Raw genomic sequence first — 22,409 nt, forward strand, 5'->3', positions numbered from 1 at the left:
AGCAGATTCCCCCTAGTAAGTTTACCACACTTAAGTCAAATATGGCTAGAGCAGTCAATTTAGTGATTTAGGGCTGTGCAGTCAGAACTATAGATAACAGCAAGGCAACTAATGTTATCAGTCCTAGTCCAGCAGTGTGATATTGTGACCTTTGTCACCACACCCATTAAATTCCTGAAGCTTCCAGGGTGGTTTGGCCAGTCAGCCTTCAGGTCTGTGACTGGGGCAGGGCTTTAATTTCCTTGGGTCCTGTGAGTTGGCAGGTTAATGTTTGGGTGTGGACTCTGGAGTGTGAGTCTGAGTGGGTTTCTGGGGTTGGCCTCAGATGTGCAGGTGGTGGATTTCTCAGTATCTACTGCCTTGTATCCACGGGCCTATTCCTGCAACTTTAATGGCAGTGGGAGAGGTTAATGTGACAATATGGGGTCCCCACAGGTGGGTTGAAATGGCGGCTCCTTCCAGTTTTAATCCATACAGAGTCTCTGGGCTGGTGTGGGTGCAGTTGGTGTTGGAGTGAGAGGGAAGCCTTCTCCTGAACATCTCTAGATGTCTGGCGGAGAGTCTTTCCTAGGACCTGGAGCTGTTGGGCAGGCTAAGCTCATCTATCTGACAGGGACCCCTTCTTAGTGTATTACTTGCAGGTGGGGGTGTCCCAAACAGGATATGAAATGGAGAGTACCCTGTGCCTCCTGGTGTACAGCAGACCTGGAGGAGAGCTATAGGGAGGAATCTACCCATGAAATCCCTGTTTCCTGACAGAGTTTAGCAAGGGTGGTCTTTAGGGTGTGGTTCATCCATTCAACTTTCTCTGAACCCTGTGGTCAGTAGGTGGCATGTGGCTTTTATTTGATTGCCCATATTAGTGATGGTCTGGGTAACTTCCAGATGAAGGTGGGCCCATGGTCTGACCTGAAGAACAGGGGCAGGTGATATCTGGGAATTATTTCTTTTAACAGAGCTTTATTCACTTCTCTGGCCAATTCTGTTCAGGTGGTTATGGCCTCCACCCATCAGGTATCAGTATCCCTTTTTTGGATGACTTTCATGAAGTCTCTGTTGTCTTCAAAAGGTGAAGTCCCAATGGCCTGGACCCCTGATGCTGGGTTGGCTGCTGGTTAGCATTATGTTGGCACAAGTTACACACCTCTGGCTCACTGAACTGAAGATGAAAACAGCACTTCAAAATTTGTGATAAGCCTTTGAAGTCACTCCAGGGAGAAATCTGTAGGACTCAACACTTGTGTTAGAAAAAACTTTCTTTATTTTGTCTCAGCCATGTTTTGTCATTTCCAGAAGTTTGTCACCTGCTCGGTTAAATTTATTCCTAGGTGTTTTTCTCTTTTTAAGTCTGGTGCAAATGGGATTCCTTTTTAAATTTCCATTCAGCCTGGTATATAGAAGAGGCCATTGATTTCTGTGTGTTGAATGGGTCCTCTGCAACTTTGCTGACGTCAGGTGCTAGCTTTGGTAGTGTTTTGGTGGATTGGGGGGAATTTTCTGTGTGTAAGGTCATATCATCTGCTAATAGAGCCTTACTTCTTCCTTTGGAGTCTGCATTCCTCCTGTCATTCTCCTTCTGGCCTAAGTGCTCTGGCCAGCACAGACAGTACAGTGCTGAGGGGCAGTGGATTGAGTTGGTGTCCTTTTGTTGTTCTTGCTCTTCAGGGACAGTTTTCAGTTTTCCACCTTTGAGGGTCTTGTTAGCTCAACAATGGGTTTTCCTAGTCACCCTTTATGAGATTGAGGAAAATTCCTTCCCTTTGTACTGTGTTGGAGTTCTTAATCATGAGACATTAATTTCTTTTCTTTTAATGTTTTTTTAAATTTGTAGTTGGACACAATACCTTTATTTTATGAATTTATTTGTATGTGGTGCTGAACAACAAACCCAGTGCCTTGCACGTGCTAGGCGAGTGCTCTTCCACTGAGCCACATCACAGCCCGAGACATTAATTTCTGAAAGGCTTTGTTTTCCTTTTTAATGTAGAAACTTTGGTGTGTGTGTTCTATTGTGACTGGTGCTGATTCTAAAGCAAGGGCTCCAATCAGAGTCATTGGTGATGCTGGAGGGACTGCCATCATTGTGGTATGATGACCTTACGTTTTTTTGTTATTATCAATTGTGGAAGGTACCACTGTTATGCGGTTGACTTATTTATTAACTGTGTGCATATTAATGGCCTGGGGGTAATGGTGTGGCCATATGAACCTCACATGAGTTGGTGCCTTGTGTTAAATGTTGACTTTGGCTTCCAAACTGAAAAAATGCTACTTTGGTCATTTATTAAAAGATTGGTAACTGCTCAGTTAAGTAATGTGCAGCTGTTCATTGGTGCTAATATAGACCGTTGTTTTACAATTAAAGTAGGGTACAAAGTTGACAACGACTTCAAAACACACGTCAGAGCCTGGAGTGGAGCTCAGGGACAGAGAATATGTTAGCATGCAGGAGGCCTGTGGCCCATCATCACACACACACACACACACACAAACAAACAAACACACACACACATACACACATGCACAAACTCGATTTCTCTGTGTCTATCTTTCTCTCTTCTTCCCACCTCTACTCACCTCCCAGAAATCAAAGAATTTCTCATACTTCATAAAACCAATGCACACGAAGAGTACACTTGCTGCCTGTTTAAAGAGGACAAGAATGAGCACCTGTGGACTAACTGCTCCACTTGAGAAGGCCATGAAGCAACCTCCCATAGAGGTTGTCATTAGCTGAAGATTTGTCCACTCTTGTCCTCACTATTCTTTACAGTTTATGGTAAGAACAAGTTTCTTGGTGCTTTATTATTTTTGCTTGGCTTCTTGTTGCTGTTATCACAAATGATTTCTCTGTGTGCTCTTTAGTTCAGCACTATTGTTGAGATTTACTGGCTCAATGACATGGAGGAGGACATTACTATTTTTCACTGTTGTATTATATTCCCTGGTATAATTGTAACACACCTGATTTAATCTGTTCTCTAGACATTGAATATAGAGGATTTTTTTATTTCAAAATAATACTGGTTTCAGCAAAATGATTGTAGGTTTGTGGGAAGCCCTAGAAACTCAGATCCTCAGCAATTGAGCAAACCCTTTCTCAAAATTCAAAAGGAAAAGGACCAGGGATATAACTCAGCTGTAAAGTGCCCCAGGGTTCAACACCCAGCAACAAAAAAATTTAAAATAAAAAAGAATAAACTTAAGACCTGTATGGCATTTACCCTACTAAATAAACTGCATCAGTCCCTTCCAACATTATGTGACTAAATAGAAATGAGACTGCACTGATTTGAAAAATGCAGATTAGGCATATCCCAGGGCTAGAATGATGAGGGGTTGCAGGAGGGGAGATGGGAGTGGTTGTGGGTACCAGATTTAGGAAAATGTTCTAGAACTACATAGTGGAGATAGGCGCAGTGTTCTGAGAATGTACTTCATGCCAATAAACTGAATCTTTAACAAATAAAATGAAATATTTAATTTGAGAAAACTAATATTAAAAAATATAAGTAAATACATATAAGAAAAAGAATGAAAAAATAAATGCCAGGAGAGAGCAAGAGCAGCTCTGGCATGGGAATAGGTATAAGGGGGAGCTCAGTGGGTTTCGCTGACTGAGGGGCCACCAGGAGCTGCTGGCCTGGAGATGACATTTCAGGCGTTTCCAGCTGTAGTGTTCTCCCAGATGGTGAAAATTGGCCAGTTGTCTCCTCAGTCACCAGAAGTGGCCCTGCATGTGCAAGCAGAGTAAAAGTTGCCAACTATCCATGTTCTTTCCAGGGACAAAATGCTTTCCACTGCCTTCCTCAGATCCACACACAAACCCAGTCCTTGAGAGTGTCCCCAGAATGCATGCAGAGAATGACACCTGTGCTTCTCATTGTTTCTGCCCTGCCCATGTTTCTGGAAGATGTGCTCTGCATGTCCAGCCCCGACCCATCCCCATATGCTCACAGCCACCACCCAGACCGTCTCACATTTGGCCTCTCCCTCCATAGGCTCTGGGTTTTCAGTAAAGCCCAGGATGTGGTGGTCTTCATCCTCCAAGTCATGGCCTGTCACATAGACATGGCAATGGATGTTCCGAGCAGGATTATGAAGCCGCTGTAATCCAATGAGTGAGGACACCACCCTAGAGGAATGGGGGGAGAACAGCAGCCTGAGAGGCCTGGCCTTTCTGACCATGAGGTTGGTCTTCTTGGCATCCCAGTGTTCAAAGGATCAGGCTGGGCTCAGACAGGTACAGGGCCTGTTCCAGGACTCACAGCTCTATGTGACCCTGTCACCCTGCACAGGGCTTACCTTCCCCACATTATGTCCATCTCCTGTTGGGTGGAGGAACCAGAGGTGCTGGATGTGAAAGAGGAGTCATCATCTAGGCAGTCTGGCTCTAGAGTGTCCTCCAAGCTCTCTAGGGACTGTGCCTGGAACATATATAACATGCTGCTATCATCTACCTCTGTAGCCACCTCTCCCTTCTGGAATGGGACATGGAGGAGGAAAGTCAGTGGCTGAAGTGTGACCCACCAGATGTCTCTGGGGATGGTGTTCAGTGCAAAACCCTAAGGGGTTTGTCCCAGAGGGGGACAGGAGAGCCCCAGCACCACAATGGCTGGCAGAGTTCAAGTGGAATTGCTGAGGGAATAGTTGGCTACCTCAGCAGCTTCAGGCCAGTTTGTTATATGACAAGAGGTGGCAGCTCTGTGCATTAGGAACATTATCCCCTGAGTCCCACCAGCACATCACCTTCTGGAGGTGAGAAAACAGGTTCATCCCTGACAGGAGGGTCCCTGTGTGTGGTCAACCAGGTCATAATTCTCTGAGGTACTGTTGAAATGGCTCCAGAAGGGAATGAGGTCCAGGCTTCACAGCCCTGAAAGGCTGAATGGCTGTGGAAACTTTGTCCACTTGGAAGGAGGTAAAGTGCTGGGGCACCCCAACACCTGTTCTGAGACTGTGGGGTGTGTTCCTTGAGACAGCAAGTGACATAGAAATGGGCCAAGTAGCAAAGTTCCCCTGATATCTTGGCTAAATGTCCCCCTACTAATCCTGCTAATGTGTAAGACTTGTGTGGAAGGACAGGCAGCCCACTGTCTCCCAGACACCTGGGTCTAGGAGTTATAATCAGCTGAAGGGTGGAATGCAAAATCTTCAGAGAAAGGAAGTCAGAGTGTCAGTGTTGCTGTTGTGATGTTGTCTCTAATATGGGGACAGTGACCTTGCATGTGGCCAGGGCCAAGGCTGGCAGAGAAGGTGGGGATGGGTGAGGAGTTGGTGCTCAGATTCCTTATGGTTCAGAACTCTGCCCCTCCACCTTCCAGCCCCACAAGGAATGTGTTCAGGGTGGTGTCTGGGCTCAGTGTCGCCTTCTGTTCCTCTCTAGGCCTGGTCTGTGCAGGCCTCCCTGCTCCCACACTCACCCTGAGGCCAAGCTCGTTCCCACAGGTGCTTGGCCCTGGCACTTCCAGCACTGCTCTTGATTGGAAGCCCCTCTTGCTGTTCTCCATGAGAACCTGTGGAGAGCAGGTAAACAGAGAGCCTGGAAGCTGGCAGGGAGCCCCTGGTCCTGCCCAGCCTCTGTTCAAGGTGTTTCTGCCCCTAGTGGTGATCTCCCCAAATCTCACGCAGACCCTGTGTCCCAGAGTTCTACCCTAGGAAGACAGGAGATGGCACTGGGGGCCAGAATGAGGCCTAGACACTCCCAGTCTCACCTCCAGCCCTGTCCTGAGGATGATCATGACAGGACACCTGGCTCACCATCTCCCAATAGCTGCTCCTGCCTCAGCTCCCTGTTCCCCCAAACTCAGGAGGAAGGCATTTCAGGGTTACTCACGGTGGTGGATGGTCTCTGTCTCAGTGGCCCTGGATTGTGGCGTGTGGGCCTATGTTGTCTGTTCACACAAGGGCAGAGGTGCTGGGAGCAGGATCTCAACCAGCACTCTATTCTTACCAGCATGTTTTGTTTGCGGGGTATCCTGGGGCTTGGGGCTGGGGAAGGGGTTGTTTAGCCATAGGGGGGCCTCTGGCCTCAATAGGGGGGCCTCTGGCCTCGAGTCCTCCTAAAACCTTGGCCTCTTCATGGGATGCAGCAAAACATGCTTTCAAGTCAAAGGTATCTCACCAAATGAGCTGGAGAGGTGGCTGTTGCTAGAATGTGGGTGCCTGGTTATTGGATTTTATTTTCTGTTTGGATCTATCACAAAGGAAGGGAGGCCATGTGTTAAGGGTTCCTGACCTGACCCCTCCTCCAGATAAAATCACATATGTGCCTCTCTGCTACTGTTGACCCTCCTGCAGCCCCCCAACATTTCCATATGTGTCCACAACCATCCCCAATACTGTTTCTCACATTCATTTACAGACCTGGGTGCAGCCAATGTTCCAGCTCTGAGGAGGCAGAACTGGGGCTAAACCCTGCCCCTCCTCCTATTTTCTCATGTGACTCTGGACAAGTCATCATGTCCCTCAAGCCTTTCCCAGTCTTCCACTGCAGAGTGGGGTCATCCTAGCATCTAGTGATGTCACCAAACTTCCTCCCTTCCTTTCCCTCCCTTTTGCCCTGTCAAAGTTTCTTTATTGCCCCCTACCCCCATGAATCAGCATCCACTTATCATACTTGATTAAGATTTGTCCTTTAGTTTTTCGGGATTGCCTTACTTCACTTAGCATGATATTCTCCAAATCCATCCATTTTCTTGCAAATGCCATGATTTTATTCTTTTTAAATTTTGAGTTATATTCTATTGTGGATATATGTCAGTTTCTTTATCCACTTGTCTATTGAGGGGCATCTAAGTTGGTTCTACAATTTAGCTTTTATGAATTGGTGCTTGGTATAAACATTGATGTGGCTGTGTCCATGTAGTGTGCTGTTTTTAAATCCTTTGTGTATAAATGAGAGTGGTATAGCTGGGTCAAATGGTGGTTCCATTCTAAGTTTTGTAATCTCCATACTGCATTAGCGATTGGTTGTACCAATTTGCAGTCCCGCCAGCAATGTAAGAGTGTGCCTTTTCCCCACATCCTGGCCAACATTTATTATTCTTTGTTTTCTTAATAGCTGCCATTCTGACTTTCCGGAATGAGATGAAATATTAGAGGAGTTTTGATTTGCATTTCTCTAATTGCTAGAGGTGTTGAACATTTTTTCATATATTTGTTGATCGATTCTCGATCTTCTGGGAGGTGTCTGTTCAGCCTCCTAGACCATTTATTGATTGGGTTATTTGCTTTTTTAGTGTTGAGTGTTTTGAGTTCTTTATATGTTCTGGATATTAGTGCTCTATCTGATGTGCATGTGGTAAAAATTTGCTCCCATTCTTAAGGCTGTATTTACCTTAGTGATTGTTTCTTTTCCTGAGAAGAAGCTTTTATTGATTCTTGATTTTATTTCTTGTGAAAGAATGACTGGACAAGGCTTGTCGTTGGAGAAGTACCCGTTTATTGAGGAACAGCTTTGCACATTTATAGCCGGGGGCGGTTCAAAAGAGCAGGGTATTGGCACGGGGTGCTTTCTGATTGGTGGGTAAGGATCATGAAGGTCAGCAGGGCTCACCATTGGGCGGCTCTTCCCTCCACTGTCTCTGGGCATAGGGAAGTTAGTACCAGAAGAGAAGCACAGTCGGCGCCATCTTTGGAGCCAGGGCGACTCCCAACATTCCCCCTCTTTGTTATTAAATGAGAGTGGACATCGACTCATTCTGGCTGCTTCCTGCTGAGATGGGGTAGTGTGGGAGAATCAGAGAGGAGGGAAGTAAGGAGCCCCCACAGGAGGGCAGAGAAGACCAGTATTACTTTAGGAACCAGATCAACGAATGTTCCTTGCCACAACAGATCTATGATGATGTCAGTCCATTCAGCATAGGTCTTGACTGGAGGTATAAGCCAGGCATCACTAGCCAGAGCTTGTAAGTAGGTGTTCCAGGGACTTATAATGGGCCCATCAGCATGTGGTGAGGTGTTCTCTAGAAGAGCTGGCTGGTTTATCAGTAGCCAGGAGTTGGTAATTCCTGAGGAGAAGCTGGTGAAAAGCTTGATTAGAAATTTTATCCACCTGAGTCTGAGTGAACTTAATGATAAAGGGAAGGAACAGGCACATAAGGAGGACAACACACAACGGACCCACTACCAGCAAGATAGTAAGGAGGAGAAGGGGGTCTGGCTGGAGGGGGCCCTTAGGGTAGCCACTAAGTCAGTGAGTTTGACAATATTTTCTTCCTCAAGGCCTGACTCATTAACTTAATAACAGCATTCTTCCCTAAGAAACATACAGGTTCCTCCTTTTTCAGCCGTGAGTAGATCAAGGGCCCTACACTTTTGGAGGATAACCTGGGCCAGAGAGGTGCCCTGCTTTTGTAGGGAGGCCAGGGATTCAGCAGTGGATGTAAGTGCACCTTCAAGAGGGGGCAATCAGTGGTGGCCGAAAGGTGGGTAATCCTGGTGTTTTTGTGAGAATAAATTTCACTTGCCTTGAATCTCCAGACATAGGGCAAAGAGAGGACCCAAGAGGGGCCAGAAATGAGGGGGAGCATTAGGAGAACCAATTTATGAAATATCCTCAGATATTGGGCCAAGAACGGAGAGGCGGAGCTTGAGAGAATCTTGTGGGGAGGGATGACAAGAGTACTTAATGACAGGTGACGATATGGTCGTTGGCTCTTCTGATGAAGGTGCAGGAGCGCTGGGCTTAAGCCTGGAAATGTGAATCCACGGGGTAGGTTGGTTATTAGACAGCTTGAGTTTGGCTGCCGAGGCAGTGCACATAATCACCTGAGCAGGACCCTCCCATTTTGGTTTAGAGGGGGCTTTTATAGTAAACAAGTTGACCAGGTGTTAAGGAGGTAAGGTTTTGAGAGACGGGTCAGGAAGGAGCCAGTCTTGATAGTGCCAGAGTTCAGAGCATAGATGGAAGAGGAGGGGCAGGGCATAGGTTTTGGGGATGGGTAGGGGTTCTGAGGCAGTCCAGGAGGAATGAGGGGATGGCCATACATGACTTTGAAAGGTGAGAGATTAGAAGGCTTTTTTGGCAAGGCCCTAATGCGCAATAAAGCCAAGGGGAGCACCTTTACCCAGTCCAGGCTTAATTCCATGGTGAGCTTGGTGAGGGTCTCCTTAAGGGACCTATTGATCCTTTCAACCTTTCCAGAAGCCTAGGGGCGGTAAGGGCAATGGAAATGCCAAGGGAGTGATAGCGCATGAGCCAGTCCCTGAGTTATCTGTGAGGTGAATTCTGGGCCAATGTCTGATTGGATAGAAGTGGGCATCCCGAAACAGGGGATTATGTGAGTAAGCAACAGATCAACTAACTACCTTAGAGGCCCGCTTGTTAGAAGTGGGAAAGGCTTCAACCCATCCCGGAAAAGTATCTACCAATCGAGTTGTGTGAGGTCATTCATAGAGAATGGGACATATACCCAGATAATGCCCTCAGGTCCAGCAACCTCTCTTAAGGGGGCCATGGTTTGTGGGACTAGGGAGTGGGACCTAGTTTGTGGGGGACTAAAGGTGTCGGCCGAGTTGGGGAGCACCTGAGTGGCAGGACGGAGCCAACGGGGGGAGGGGGTTGGTAGGGAGAGGGTTCATCTGCTGGATCAAAAGAAGGGTCAGTAGGGTAAGAGCATAGGTCGGGGTGAGAATGAAAAAGAGAAAAAGCCTCAACATAGGGGATCTCCTTCCACGTTTTTGAATGCTCACAGAAGTTAAACAGATCTCTGAGAATTGTGGGATCTAGGGATCCTCCTGGGGGCCATTGACTTTGATTGTCCAATTGATAGTAAGGCCAATCTTGTGTGCGGAATTTAATGAGGGTATTGGGTTTTATATCATGAGTGAGGGATAGCTGATTCAGATTAGCCAGGAGGTATTTTAAGGGGTAGACTGCAGGGAGGGAAGAAGAGGCCCCCATAATGGTATAGCCTTAAGAAGAAAGAAGGAAGGTGGGAAGGGTCCGGACTGGAACAGAATCAGATGAGCCTCCTCACAGGCGGAGAGCTTGACCAATATGACTCAGGAGGGTTGGGGCCGGGAGGACGGTCGAGTCATTACCTGAGAGTCCAGCCAGTAGGCCCAGAAGGCCGGAAGTCACAGACCACCTGGCATCAGGATTTTCAAGTTCTTAGGTCAGTAGAGGGACAAGGGTGGTTAGAGAAGAAGGGCGGGGGTAAGGAGTGCCTGTTCTTCCACCCCTCAGGACCTCCCGCTCATGAACTGGGTTCCAGAGAGTCCACTGTGACTGTGAACGTCATGGCAGGGTGTGCTCTCTCCTCCAGATTGGGTGTCAGAGGTTTGCCGGAGGATCATGGTCAAAGCCCCTGCGTATAGCCCGTCTGAAGTTGGATACCTGGTAGGGGAACTCACCTACTGAAGAGCCGGTGTTGTGCGAGTAGTAGCAGCGCTTGAAAGAGTGGATGAGGACAGCAAGCTTTGAGAGAGGGGGGCCCTCAAGCAGGGAGGAATTCCCCCTCCTGGGTTTCGGCACCAATGAAAGAATGACCGGTCAAGGCTCGTTGTCAGAGAAGTGCCCGTTTATTGAGGAACAGCTTTGCACATTTATATAGCCGGGGGTGGTTCAACAGAGCAGGGTATTGGCACGGGGCGCTTTCTGATTGGTGGGTAAGGATCATGAGGGTCATCAGGGCTCACCATTGGGCTGCTCTTCTGCCACTGTCTCGGGGCATGGGGAAGTTGAAGCCGGGGCGATTCTCAACATCTTGTACTTTAGGTGTCTTGTTAAGGAAGTAGGGGCCTTATTTGACATACTTTTTCTTCTATTAGGCACAGGGTCTCTGGTCTAATTCCTAGGTTCTTGATCCACTTTGAGTAGAGTTTTGTGCAAGGTGAGAGATAGGGGCTAATTTCATTTAGCTGCATGTGGATTTCCAGTTTTCCTAGCACCATTTGTTGAAGAGGCTATCTTTTCTCCAATATATGTTTTTGGCATCTTTGTCTAATATGAGATAACTGTGTTTATGTGTGTTTATATCCTCTATTCTGTACCATTGTGTACAAGCCTATTTTGATGCCAATACCATGGCATTACTGTTACTATTGTTATGTAGTATACATAGTTTAAGGTCTGGCATTGTGATGGCACCTGTTTCAGTCTTCTTGCTAAGGATCGCTTTGGCTATTCTGGGTTTCTTATTTTTCCATATGAATTTCATGACTGTTTTTTCTATTTCTATGAGGAATGTTGCTGCAGTCTGGCTGAGCAGAATAACCAGGAGGTGACAAGCAACTTGAAGGTTGAAGCGGGAACTGCTTTATTGTAGGGAAAACTCAGAAGGAACTGAGCGGGAACTCAAGGTAGCGGGCACCCAAGGTAGCAGGAGCTGCCTTATTGCAAAACAGCAGAGGTATATATACCTAACTGGTTACATACAGCTTGACTCAATTATCATCATCCAGTTACAGCAATCAGCCAATAAGGAATCCCTACCATCTTAATGGCTTGGTGGCGTTGCCTTACAAACCACTCCTCCTAGCAAACTGCCAGGCGCCATTTTGACTTGATATGCGGTCCCCAACATCTCCTTCCTTTTGTCTTATTAAACAACAAGTATGTGGTTTAGGGACTGTGCCTATTTTAGGTTGTCCAATACTACATATGGTCCTTACCCGTCATTGGATGGTCTGACCTCAAATTGCCAGCCTCCTGGCTTAGGTTCGTACCATTGAAATTGGATCTTACCCGTCTTTGACTACCGGCCCAACATATTTACCCATACTTGTGGATAACGACCATAGTGGTTTTTACACAAACACCATAAACAACCTGCCACAAGCAGAAGGAGGAGGATACAAAATGCCACGATACCAAGCCAATTGACGGCTCCAAGTAAGAAGCCCTTAGAAAAATTGTACCACCAATGACACTGTCAGCAAAGATTCCCTGGTACTATTACAATTATCCATAGATTAGTTCATAATGCATATAAGTGATACACAGTCCAGGTAAATTTTGTAAGCAGCTTAAAGCAGAGGAATCTATTAACATCTATTTCTTCTTAAAGTAAATCAACTCTTTGATTGAGCATTACTTGTTGAGTTACATTGTTCATTGATGCATCAGTTTATACAGTTTGTTGTGATAGCTATTGCAGAAGCTGTAGTAGCAGCAGCAGAAACAGCAACAGCTATGGTGATGGTAGCTGTAATTCTGAAATCTCATTTGGTTTTTCAATAATACTGGAAATTCTTCTACTTTTGTCTTCACTGGCACTGGGATGAAGGTAGGAATTCTGGCAATGATGGCTAAGGACAATTATGATGGCTAAAGAAAGTTGTGTAGCATTCCAGCAGGCACTAAGAAAACAATTTTCTGAACAATTTAGTACATTATCCTGACAAAATTGTTTGATATAATGAAAAGGAAAGGTGGAAGTAAACAAACAGATCTGTTAACCTCCTTTTTGGTTCACTTTTTAAAACAATACCCGATTTAAATTAAACTGTTTAAATCACGTGAATCAAAAATATTTGGATTAATTTTTTTCATGAGTGCTCCTCATATATGATATATGGACATATGCACATACAGACATACAACACATAACACAAGTGTGCACACATAACATACAACACATAACACAAGTGTGCACATATAACACAATAGTAGAGGCCTTGTGGCTTTTCACAGGTGAAATCTACATTTCAATGTTTAAAAACTCCACAGTTGATCAAAAAATAAAACTGATCAGAAAAACATTAACCTAGGTCTGTATGAGCTCAAAGAATAAAATGGAAAAAAGCATCTTGGCTACCACCTGGGCTTGACTCTTCTTTTGATATCCCATCCTTCTTCTTGTAACTTGCATGTAGGTTTGAAGGTATTCCCACAAGTAAGCCTTAAGGTTTTTTACATTTGAAATAGGCCTTAATGGTGCTCATTATTCATTAGCCTCCAGGTGTGGGTGAACCATCATTGCAGATGTAAGGATAGCTAAACTGGAGTTCTGGATATCAGCTGTTATGGATTTGAGCCAAATCATCTTCTTTTTGGTCTGTAGAAATCGCTTTAGATAGTCTCTCTGGAATCCAAATCGGCTACTGTTCTCCCTGTGGAAACACACAAACATACCCCCAACTCCAGACAATCAGTGGGTCAGAACCTTTCCATTGTCCAGTTAGAATATCCTTCCAAAGTACCTTTGGCTTATGTACATTTTTTGGACATATGTGCCTTTCCGCAGCACTAAGCCCTGATGAATGCAAATTTAAAAAGTATAAAGTAAAAGGGGTTATGTTAAGTTTATCTTTGGGGGATTTATATCCCTTCCCAATTCCCTCTTTTTGTTTTAGTAAGTACATTTTAATAGTTTGATGAGCTCTTTCAACTATGCCTTGTCCCTGTGGATTGTATGGGATACCTGTTATAAGAGTAATGCCAAATGATGAGCAAAATTGTTTAAAAGAAGCAGAAGTATAGCCAGGGCCATTATCTGTTTTTAACTGTTTTAGAATGCCCATAGTGGCAAAATTTTGTAAACAATGAGCTATAATATCTTTAGTTTTTTCTGCAGCATGAAGGGAGCCCATCAAATATCTGGAAGAAGTATCAACTGTAGCATGCAAATATTTTAATTTTCCAAATTGTGGCAAATGTGTGACATCCATCTGCCAGATATGATTAGATATTAGTCCTCTAGGATTAATTCCAAGATTAACTTGTGGTAAAAAGGTCACACAGTTTTGACATTGTTTTATTATATGTATGGCTTGTTCCTTAGTTATTCTAAAATGCTTTTTTAAGGTATTAGCATTGATATGGAAGGATTTGTGAAAATTTGTCGCTTCTTCTATTATTGAAAAAATATGTATGTCATGTGTAGTTTTATCTGCTAAATCATTGCCTAAACTAAGGGCTCCAGGCAATCCTGTATGTGCCCTGATATGTCCTTTAAAGAATGGATCTTTTCTGTCCCAGATTAAACTTTTTATAGCGGAAAACAAAGAGAAAAAGTAGAGTAAGGGGAAATCCTACCAGCATCTTCAAGGGTATTTCTAGCATTAACTATATATTGACTGTCAGAAAATAAATTAAATACAGAGTCTTTAAACATCATAAAAGCTTGTAATACTGCATTAAGCTCTACCTTTTGAGCTGATTGTTCGGATACTAAAAATGTAAAAGCTTGCTGCTGTACCATTATTTGTCCCATCAGTAAATATTATTGGAGCATTCAGGATAGGTATTTTTCTGGTCATTTTTAGAAAAACTACAGGATGCGAGGACCAAAAAAGACAACAAAGGATTAGATGGTAAGTGGTTATCAAATGGACAAATAGATTTGCACATGATTATTGCCCAAGTATTTATCTCATTAGCTAACTCATTAATTTGATCCATAGTATATGCAGTAATAATTTTATTGGGAGAAATTCCAAACACTCCCTTTGCTGCTTTTATTCCTTTGAGTTTTAATTGTCCTACAGCTTCAGGATACCTAGTAAGAATAGTGTTAGGAGAATAAGATAAATGTATCCATAATAATGGACCTTCTTGCCAAAATACTCCTGTAGGAATATTTTTAGTTGGTAATACAATAAATAAGAGAGGCAAACTTATATCAATTCTATCCAAATGCTTATTTTCCATATATGTTTCAATGAGTTTTAATGTTTTTCTTGCTTCAGGCGTTAACATGCGGGGTGAATTTGGATCTGATGGACCTTTTAGGATATCAAATAAAGGTCCCAACTCTCCTGTTGGTATGCCTAGATAAGGCCTTATCCAATTTATGTCTCCTAACAACTTTTGAAAGTCGTTAAGTGTTTTAAGTTGATCTACTCGTATTTGAATTTTTGGTGGGCGGATCATGGTCGAGGATAATAGAACTCCTAAATAATTAATTGGAAAATTTAATTGTACTTTATCTATTGCTATCTCTAGATTATAATTTTTAAATAAGTTTGTAAGTGTGGCATAAAATTCTAGCAATGTGTTTTTATCTTTGTGTGCTAATAATACATCGTCCATATAGTGAAATATTTGTAGTTCAGGATTTTGATTTGGATTACTTTGTTAACATAAATTTGCAATGGATTCAACCATGCTTACAGTAAAAGGGGCTTGAGGACCATAGGTTGCTACAGCTTCTTTCAACTGTTTTACAGTTTTGAAATCCAAAACCTGGTGATATTGCTTCCCTCCCTCATCCTCAAGTTCAGGGCATGCTAATTTTTGAGGTCCTGTCTCAGGATCCTATCTATCAACTATGGGGGTTGGGGGCCACCCAGCATATGTTGTCTTCATAGGTGGAGCTGTTGGTTGAATACTTATGCCCTCTGGTGATAGAAAGGTGTTAGTAGCAGCCTCTTGTTGTTACTTCTCCCCTGATAGCCCTTCCTACTCTAAACTTTGTTCTTCTGTCTGACTAGCTTGAGAGACTTCCTCTTTTACTTGATCTAAGATGTCTTCTCCTTCCTCTACCATAGTCTGAACTGAAGGCTTTGGATTAAGCAAACAAGATCTTATCAACATCCATAATGTTAATGTGCCAACTGGCAGAATTCCTGGGTTTTTCTTTTCTACCTTTTTAAAATCTTCACCATGATGGTCCCATTGTGATATTAACAATTCCTCTTTAAAAACCATGGGCTACATTTTTGTATCGTATCAACGTATGCCCTAATTGTTCTTGGCTTTACTGGGGTGTCTCCTTCCTTTAGCAATTTACTTAACACCCTTTTGGTTTTGGTTTTACTAACGTCTGATCCCATGTTTCTGTAACAAAGATAACGCAACCCACTAAGATAACACAAAACAAAACCGAAACAAAAACGGAACAAAAACACATTGTATCAATTTTTCTATTTTCTTGAAATGTTTGTCCATCCTCTTGCCCTATCTGTTGTCCCGTGACGTGAACCCCACCCTGGCCAGGCGCATGCGATGGCAGTGTGCGTCTTGCGGCTCGCTGCCGGGACACGCATCCCCCGGGGTGCAGCCACACATGCGCCTTCCTCAGGGGCGAACAGCTTTTATCCCGTCCTATTTATTTCTAGGGACAGGCAGGTTAAAAATGAAGCGAAACAAAATGAAACAAGAACACACTCTTTCTTGAAATGGTCACCCATCCTTTTATCTTGTCACTTACTCCCAAGAGTCCTGGAGTTTCCCCGAACAGGGCCACCATATGCCACAGTCTGGCTGAGCAGAATAACTGGGAGGTGACAAGCAACTTGAAGGTTGAAGCGGGAACTGCTTTATTGCAGGGAAAACTCAGCAGGAACTGAGCAGGAATTCAACGTAGCGGGCACCCAAAGTAGTGGGAGCCGCCTTATTGCAAAACAGCAGAGGTATATATACCTAACTGGTTACACACAGCTTGACTCAATTATCATTATCCAGTTACAGCAATCAACCAATAAGGAATCCCTACCATCCTGATGGCTTGGTGGCATTGCCTTACAAACCACTCCTCCTGGCAAACTGCCAGGCGCCATCTTGACTTGATATGCGGTCCCCAACAGAATGTCATTGGGATTTTGATTGGAATTGCATTAAATCTGTATAGTGCTTTTGGTAGTATGGTCATTTTGACAATATTAATTCTGCCTATCCAAGAATAAAGGAGATCTTTTTATCTTCTAAGGTCTTCTTTAATTTTTTCTTTAGTGTTTTGTAGTTTTCATTGTAGAGCTCTTTTACCTCTTTTATTAAGTTGATTCCCAAGTATTTTATTTAATTTTTTAATTGATTTTATTTTTTAAAATATATGACAGCAGAATGCATTACAATTACTATTTACCCATATAGAGCACAGTATTTCATCTTTGTATATAAAGTATGTTCACAGCAATTCATGTCTTTATACATGCACTTTGTTTTTTTTGCATTACAATTCTTATTACACATATATACCACAACTTTTCGTGTCTATATTTGTATATAAAGTAGGTTGATATCAATTCATGTCTTCATACATGTACTTTGAATAATGATGTCCGTCACATTTTACCATTCTTGCTAATCCCCTGCCTCCTCCCTTTCCCTCCTACCCCTCTGCCCTATCTAGAATTCATCTATTCCTCCCATATTTCCCTTCCATACCCACTATGTGTCAGCCTCCTTATATCAGAGAAAATATTCGACATTTGTTTTTTGGGGATTGGCTAACTTCACTTAGCATTATCTTCTCCAATGACATCCATTTACCTGCAAAGGCCATGATTTTCTTTTTTGTTGCTGACTAAAATTTCATTGTGTATATATGCCATATTTTTTTATCCATTCATCCACTGGAGGGCATCTAGGTTGGCTCCACAGTTTAGCTATTGTGAATTGTGCTGCTATAAACATTGATGTGGCTGTGTCCCTGTAGTATGCTGTTTTTAAGTCCTTTGGGTGTAGTCCGAGGAGAGGGATAGCTGGGTCAAATCATGACTCCATTCTCAGATTTCCAAGGAATCTCCATACTGCTTTCCATATTGGTTTCACCAATTTGTAGTCCCACTAGCAGTGTATGAGTGCACTTTTTCCCCCATATCCTGCCAACACTTATCATTTGTCTTCATAATAGCTGCCATTCTGACTGGAGTGAGATGATCTTAGTTTTGATTTGCATTTCTCTAATTGCTAGAGATGATGAACATTTTTTCATGTATTTGTTGACTGATTGTGTATCCTCTTCTGAGAAGTGTCTGTTCAGGTCCTTGGCCATTTGTTGATTCGGTTATTTGTTTTTTCGGTGTTTAGCTTTTTGCATTCATACCCTAGAGATTAGTGCTCTTTCTGATGTGTGAGGAGTAAAGATTTGCTCCCAGGAGGTAGGCTCTCTGTTCACCTCACAGATTTTTTTTTTTTTTTTTTTTTGCTGAGAAGAAATTTTTAGTTTGATTCCATCCCATTTATTGATTCTTGGTTTTAATTCTTGTGCTGTAGGAGTCTTATTAAGGAAGTTGGGGCCTAATCCCACATGATGAAGATTAGGGCCTACTTTTTCTTCTTTTAGATGCTGAGTCTCTGGTTTAATTCCTGGGTCCTTGATCCAGTTTGAGTTGAATTTTATGCATGGTGAGAGATAGGGGTTTAATTTCATTTTGTTGCATATGGATTTCCAGTTTTCCTAGTACCATTTGTTGAAGAGAGGCTATCTTTTCTCCTATGTATGTTTTTGGCACCTTTCTCTAATATAACTATATTTATGAGGGTTAGTTTCTGTGTCCTCTATTTTTTACCATTGTTCTACCAGTCTATTTTGGTGCCAATATCATGCTGCTTTTGTTACCGTTGTTCTGTAGTATAGTTTCAGGTCTGGTATAGTGATGCCACCTCCTTCAGTCTTTCTGCTAAGGATTGTTTTAGCTATTTTGAATCTCTTATTTTTCCAGATGAATTTCATGACTGTCGTTTCTATTTCTATGAGGAATGTCATCAGGATTTCGATCAGAATTTCATTAAGTCTGTATAATGCTTTTGGTGGTATGGTCATTTTGTTAACACTAATTCTGCCTATCCAAGAGCAAGGTAGACCTTTCCATATTCTAAGGTCTTCTTTGATTCCTTTCTTTAAGGTTCTGTAGTTTTCATTGTATAGATCTTTTACCTCTTTTGTTAAGTTGATTCCATGTATCTTATTTTTTTTGAGGTTATTGTGAATGGGTTAGTTTTCCTCATTCCCTTCTCAGAGGCTTTGTCACTGATATGCAGAAATGCCTTTAATTTATGGGTGTTGGTTTTATATCCTGCTACTTTGCTGAATTCACTTAGTAGTTCTAGAAGTTTTCTGGTAGATTTTTTTGGGTCTTCTAGGTATATAATCATATCATCAGCAAATAGTGCCAATATAAGTTCTTTCCCTATACATATCCATTGATAGCTCTCCTCTGTCTACATGCTCTGGCCAGTGTTTCAAGAACTTTGTTGAATAAAAGTGGTGAAAGAGGGCATCCCTGTCTTGTTCATGTTTTCAGAGGGAATGCCTTCAATTTTTCTCCATTTAGAATGATGTTGGCCTGAGGCTTAGTGTAGATTGCCTTTACGATGTTGAGATATGTTCCTTTTACCCCTCATTTTTTCTAATGATTTGAACACAAAGGGGTGCTGTATTTTGTCAAATGCTTTTTCTGCATCTATTGTGATGATCATATGATTCTTATCTTTAAGACCATTGATGAGATTAGTTACATTTTTTGATTTCAGTATGTTGAACCAACCTTGCATCCCTGGATGAATCCCACTTGATCATGGTGCATAATTTTTTGATATGTTTTTGTATTCAATTTGCCAGAATTTTATTGAGAATTTTTGCATCTATGTTCATTAGAGATATTGGTCTGAAGTTTTCCTTCTTTGAAGTGTCTTTGCTTGGTTTTGGGATCAGGATGATATTGGACTCATAGAATGAGTTGGGAATTACTGTCTCTTTTTCTATTTCCTGAAATAAATTGAAGAGTATTGGTATTAGTTCTTCTTTGAAGATCTTGTAGAACTTGGCTGGTGTATCCATCTGGTTCTGGGCTTTTCTTTGTTGGTAGGCTTTTGATGGCTTCTTCTATTTCTTCACTTGATATTGTTCTGTTTAAGTTGTGTGTATCTTCCTGACTCAACCTGGGCAAATCGTATGACTTAAGGAATTGTCGATGCCTTCAATGTCTTCTATTTTATTGGAGTGTAAGATTTCAAAATAATTTCTAATTATCTTCTGTATTTCTGTAGTGTCTGTTGTGATATTACCTTGTTCATCACATATGCTGGTAATTTGAGCTTACTGTCTCCTTGTCTTTGTTAGCATGGCTGAATATCTGTTAATTTTATTTATTTTTTCAAAGAACCAACTTTTTGTTTTGTTAATTTTTAAAAATTGTTTCTTTTGTTTCAATTTCATTGATTTCAGCTCTAATTTTAATTATTTCTTGACTTATGCTTTTGCTGCTGAATTGTTCTTTTTTTCCTAGGGCTTTGAGATGTAGTGTGAGGTCATTTATTTGTTGAGTTTTTCTTCTTTTAAAGAATGAACACCATGCAATGAATTTTCTGTTAGTACTGCTTTCATATAGTTACAGATATTTCGATATGTTTTGTCTATGGTCTCATTTACCTCTAAGAATTTTTTAATCTCCTCCTTGATGTCTTGTGCAACCTATTGTTCATTCAGTAGCATATTGTTCGATGATGAATAAATTTTTATTTTTTATTTTGTCATTGATTTCCAATTTCATTACAGTATGATCTGATAAAATGCATGGTAGTATCTCTACTTTTTTGTATTTGCTAAGTGTTGCTTTGTGGCATAGTATATGGTCTGTTTTATAGAAGGATCCATGTGCTGCTGAGAAGAAAGTGTATCCGCTTGATGCAGGTTGAAGTATTCTATATATGTCAGTTAAGTCTAAGTTATTGATTGTGTTATTGATTTCTATAGTTTCTTTATCCAGCTTTTTTTGGAAGATCTATCCAGTGGTGAGAGAGGTGTGTTAAAGTCACCCAAGAGTATTGTGTTGTGGTCAATTTGACTCTTGAACTTGAGAAGAGTTTGTTTGAACATAGCTGGTATAGTGATCTGATCTGCCTTAGATGTGTGGAGGTAACTTTAGCCAAACTTTAGCCTAAAAATGTCCCTAGTATGCTTCTTCTGCTTCCCTGTAAGGGACCAAAAGTCAGTTTCTCCTTGACTAGAAATGCCAGATTTTCTGTTCTCACCTCTTGCCTTAGACCTCTCAAAATTATCTAAACAGCCTATTACCAAAAGGTTTACTCCCCGTGAGTTATGAGCAGGCTTTAGCACAAGATTCATCCTGTTTGTCACTGGAAAAAAAAAAAAAGAGAAAAACCTAAGAATGGCCACACAAAGAAGTGGACCTGCTCGACAGCAAATGGCTGATCTTAGTAAGGAACTTAATGTCATAGCTTTTGTTCCCAAAGTTAATAAAAAGTAAGTCTCTTCATTATAGACATCCAAACCTGTCCAACTATGGACTAAAAATGGTTAAAACGTCTTAGGCATGAGTTTTCTGCTCAGAATAGCAGTTTTCCCTGGTTTTTCCAGACCTCAGCCAGACTTACATTAAAATACAAATAAAAAAGCCTGTAAGCTCAGTAGGAAACTGATCTGAGGCCCAAGGGGAGAAAAAAAGTAAAAGTGTCTTTTATCTGAACTCAAACTAGACTAACCAAAGAGTAAATTGTATGGTACTTTACTAATTACCAGCCAGCTATTTTTTTTCTAGGACTCTTGCTTTTTCTTAAACTCTGTATTTTGTTTGAACTCATGATTTTGATCCTACAGACCTAAGTTAATGTTTTTCTGATCAGTTCTATTTTTATGGAGATTTCACCTGTGAAAAGCTATAAGGCCTTTACTATTGTGTTATGTGTTGTATGTCTGTATATGCATATGTTCATATATCATGTATGTGTGTATGTCCATGATATAAAAATTAACAAATATATAAGGAGTGCTCATAAAAAAGTTAAAAAATGGATCCAAATACCTTCAATTCACATGATTTAAATGGTTCAATTCAAGTTGGGTAAACAGATAAAGATGTCTTTAAAATTAAGCTTACAAGTTTTTCTAGGTGTTCAAAAGATGTTGATGTCTATAAAATGTCTGATATGCCTTGGTTCTAGGACTTTTCTTCAACAAGTAAAAAATGGCTAACACTGTTCAATACACTTGTCTGATATTTTGGTAAAATAAATAAAGTAAATTTGACATGAGATTACTCATTTATGAATACTTTTGTTAGATATCTGATTAATTTATGAGGTTAAAATGCTAAATATTAAAAATACCATCAAGTACTCTTAATTCCTTAAATTCGATTGGGTAACATTATTGATGTTTTCATAAATTGGTAAATAAAAAAAAGATTTAAAGTTGCTTTGTCATCACTAGAAAATGTTACTAAAAATTTAAAGTCTCAACAGGTTCTATATACCTAATCATTGTGTTTTCGTAAAATGGTAAACAGATGTAATTCTATATAAAAAAGGGATATTAAAAATTTTTATGTGCAAAGGCCCAAAAGTTACAAATGTTACAATTAAAAGTACTGTAAACAACAAAGTATTTCTTTCTATTAAAATAAAATAATTTGCCTAAATTCGAAACTTTCCAAGGATTGTTTCAAAATGTGGACAAAAAGGTTAAAAAATGAAAATAATTAAAATATTCTAGATATGGAGACCATATTTAATAAAAAAATGTTTCTAGATAAAAAAATCTTTATGTGGTAAAGTAAATAAGGGGATTTAAATAAGTGATAAATAAGACTGTGTAAATTTATTTTTACAATCAGTTATATGTTAAAAGGACAAAGATTTCTTAAGACATAAGTTTACCCAAAACATTGTGTTTTATTAAGTTTTGTTTCTTTTGTCTAGAGCAAGTAACCTTAAAAAAATTAAATAACTAGTTAAACAAAAACTGTTATGTTAGAGCATTGTACTGTGATTTCTT

General features: G+C 41.2%; 1 pseudogene; it reads right to left on the bottom strand.

The window, feature by feature from the left end:
* Positions 1–374: 374 nt before the first annotated feature.
* Positions 375–22,409, bottom strand: part of LOC144256132 (UBX domain-containing protein 2A-like) — a 63,105-nt pseudogene continuing 41,070 nt past the window's right edge.

Source organism: Urocitellus parryii, chromosome 7, assembly GCF_045843805.1.
Source record: "Urocitellus parryii isolate mUroPar1 chromosome 7, mUroPar1.hap1, whole genome shotgun sequence".
Lineage (NCBI taxonomy): Eukaryota > Metazoa > Chordata > Mammalia > Rodentia > Sciuridae > Urocitellus > Urocitellus parryii.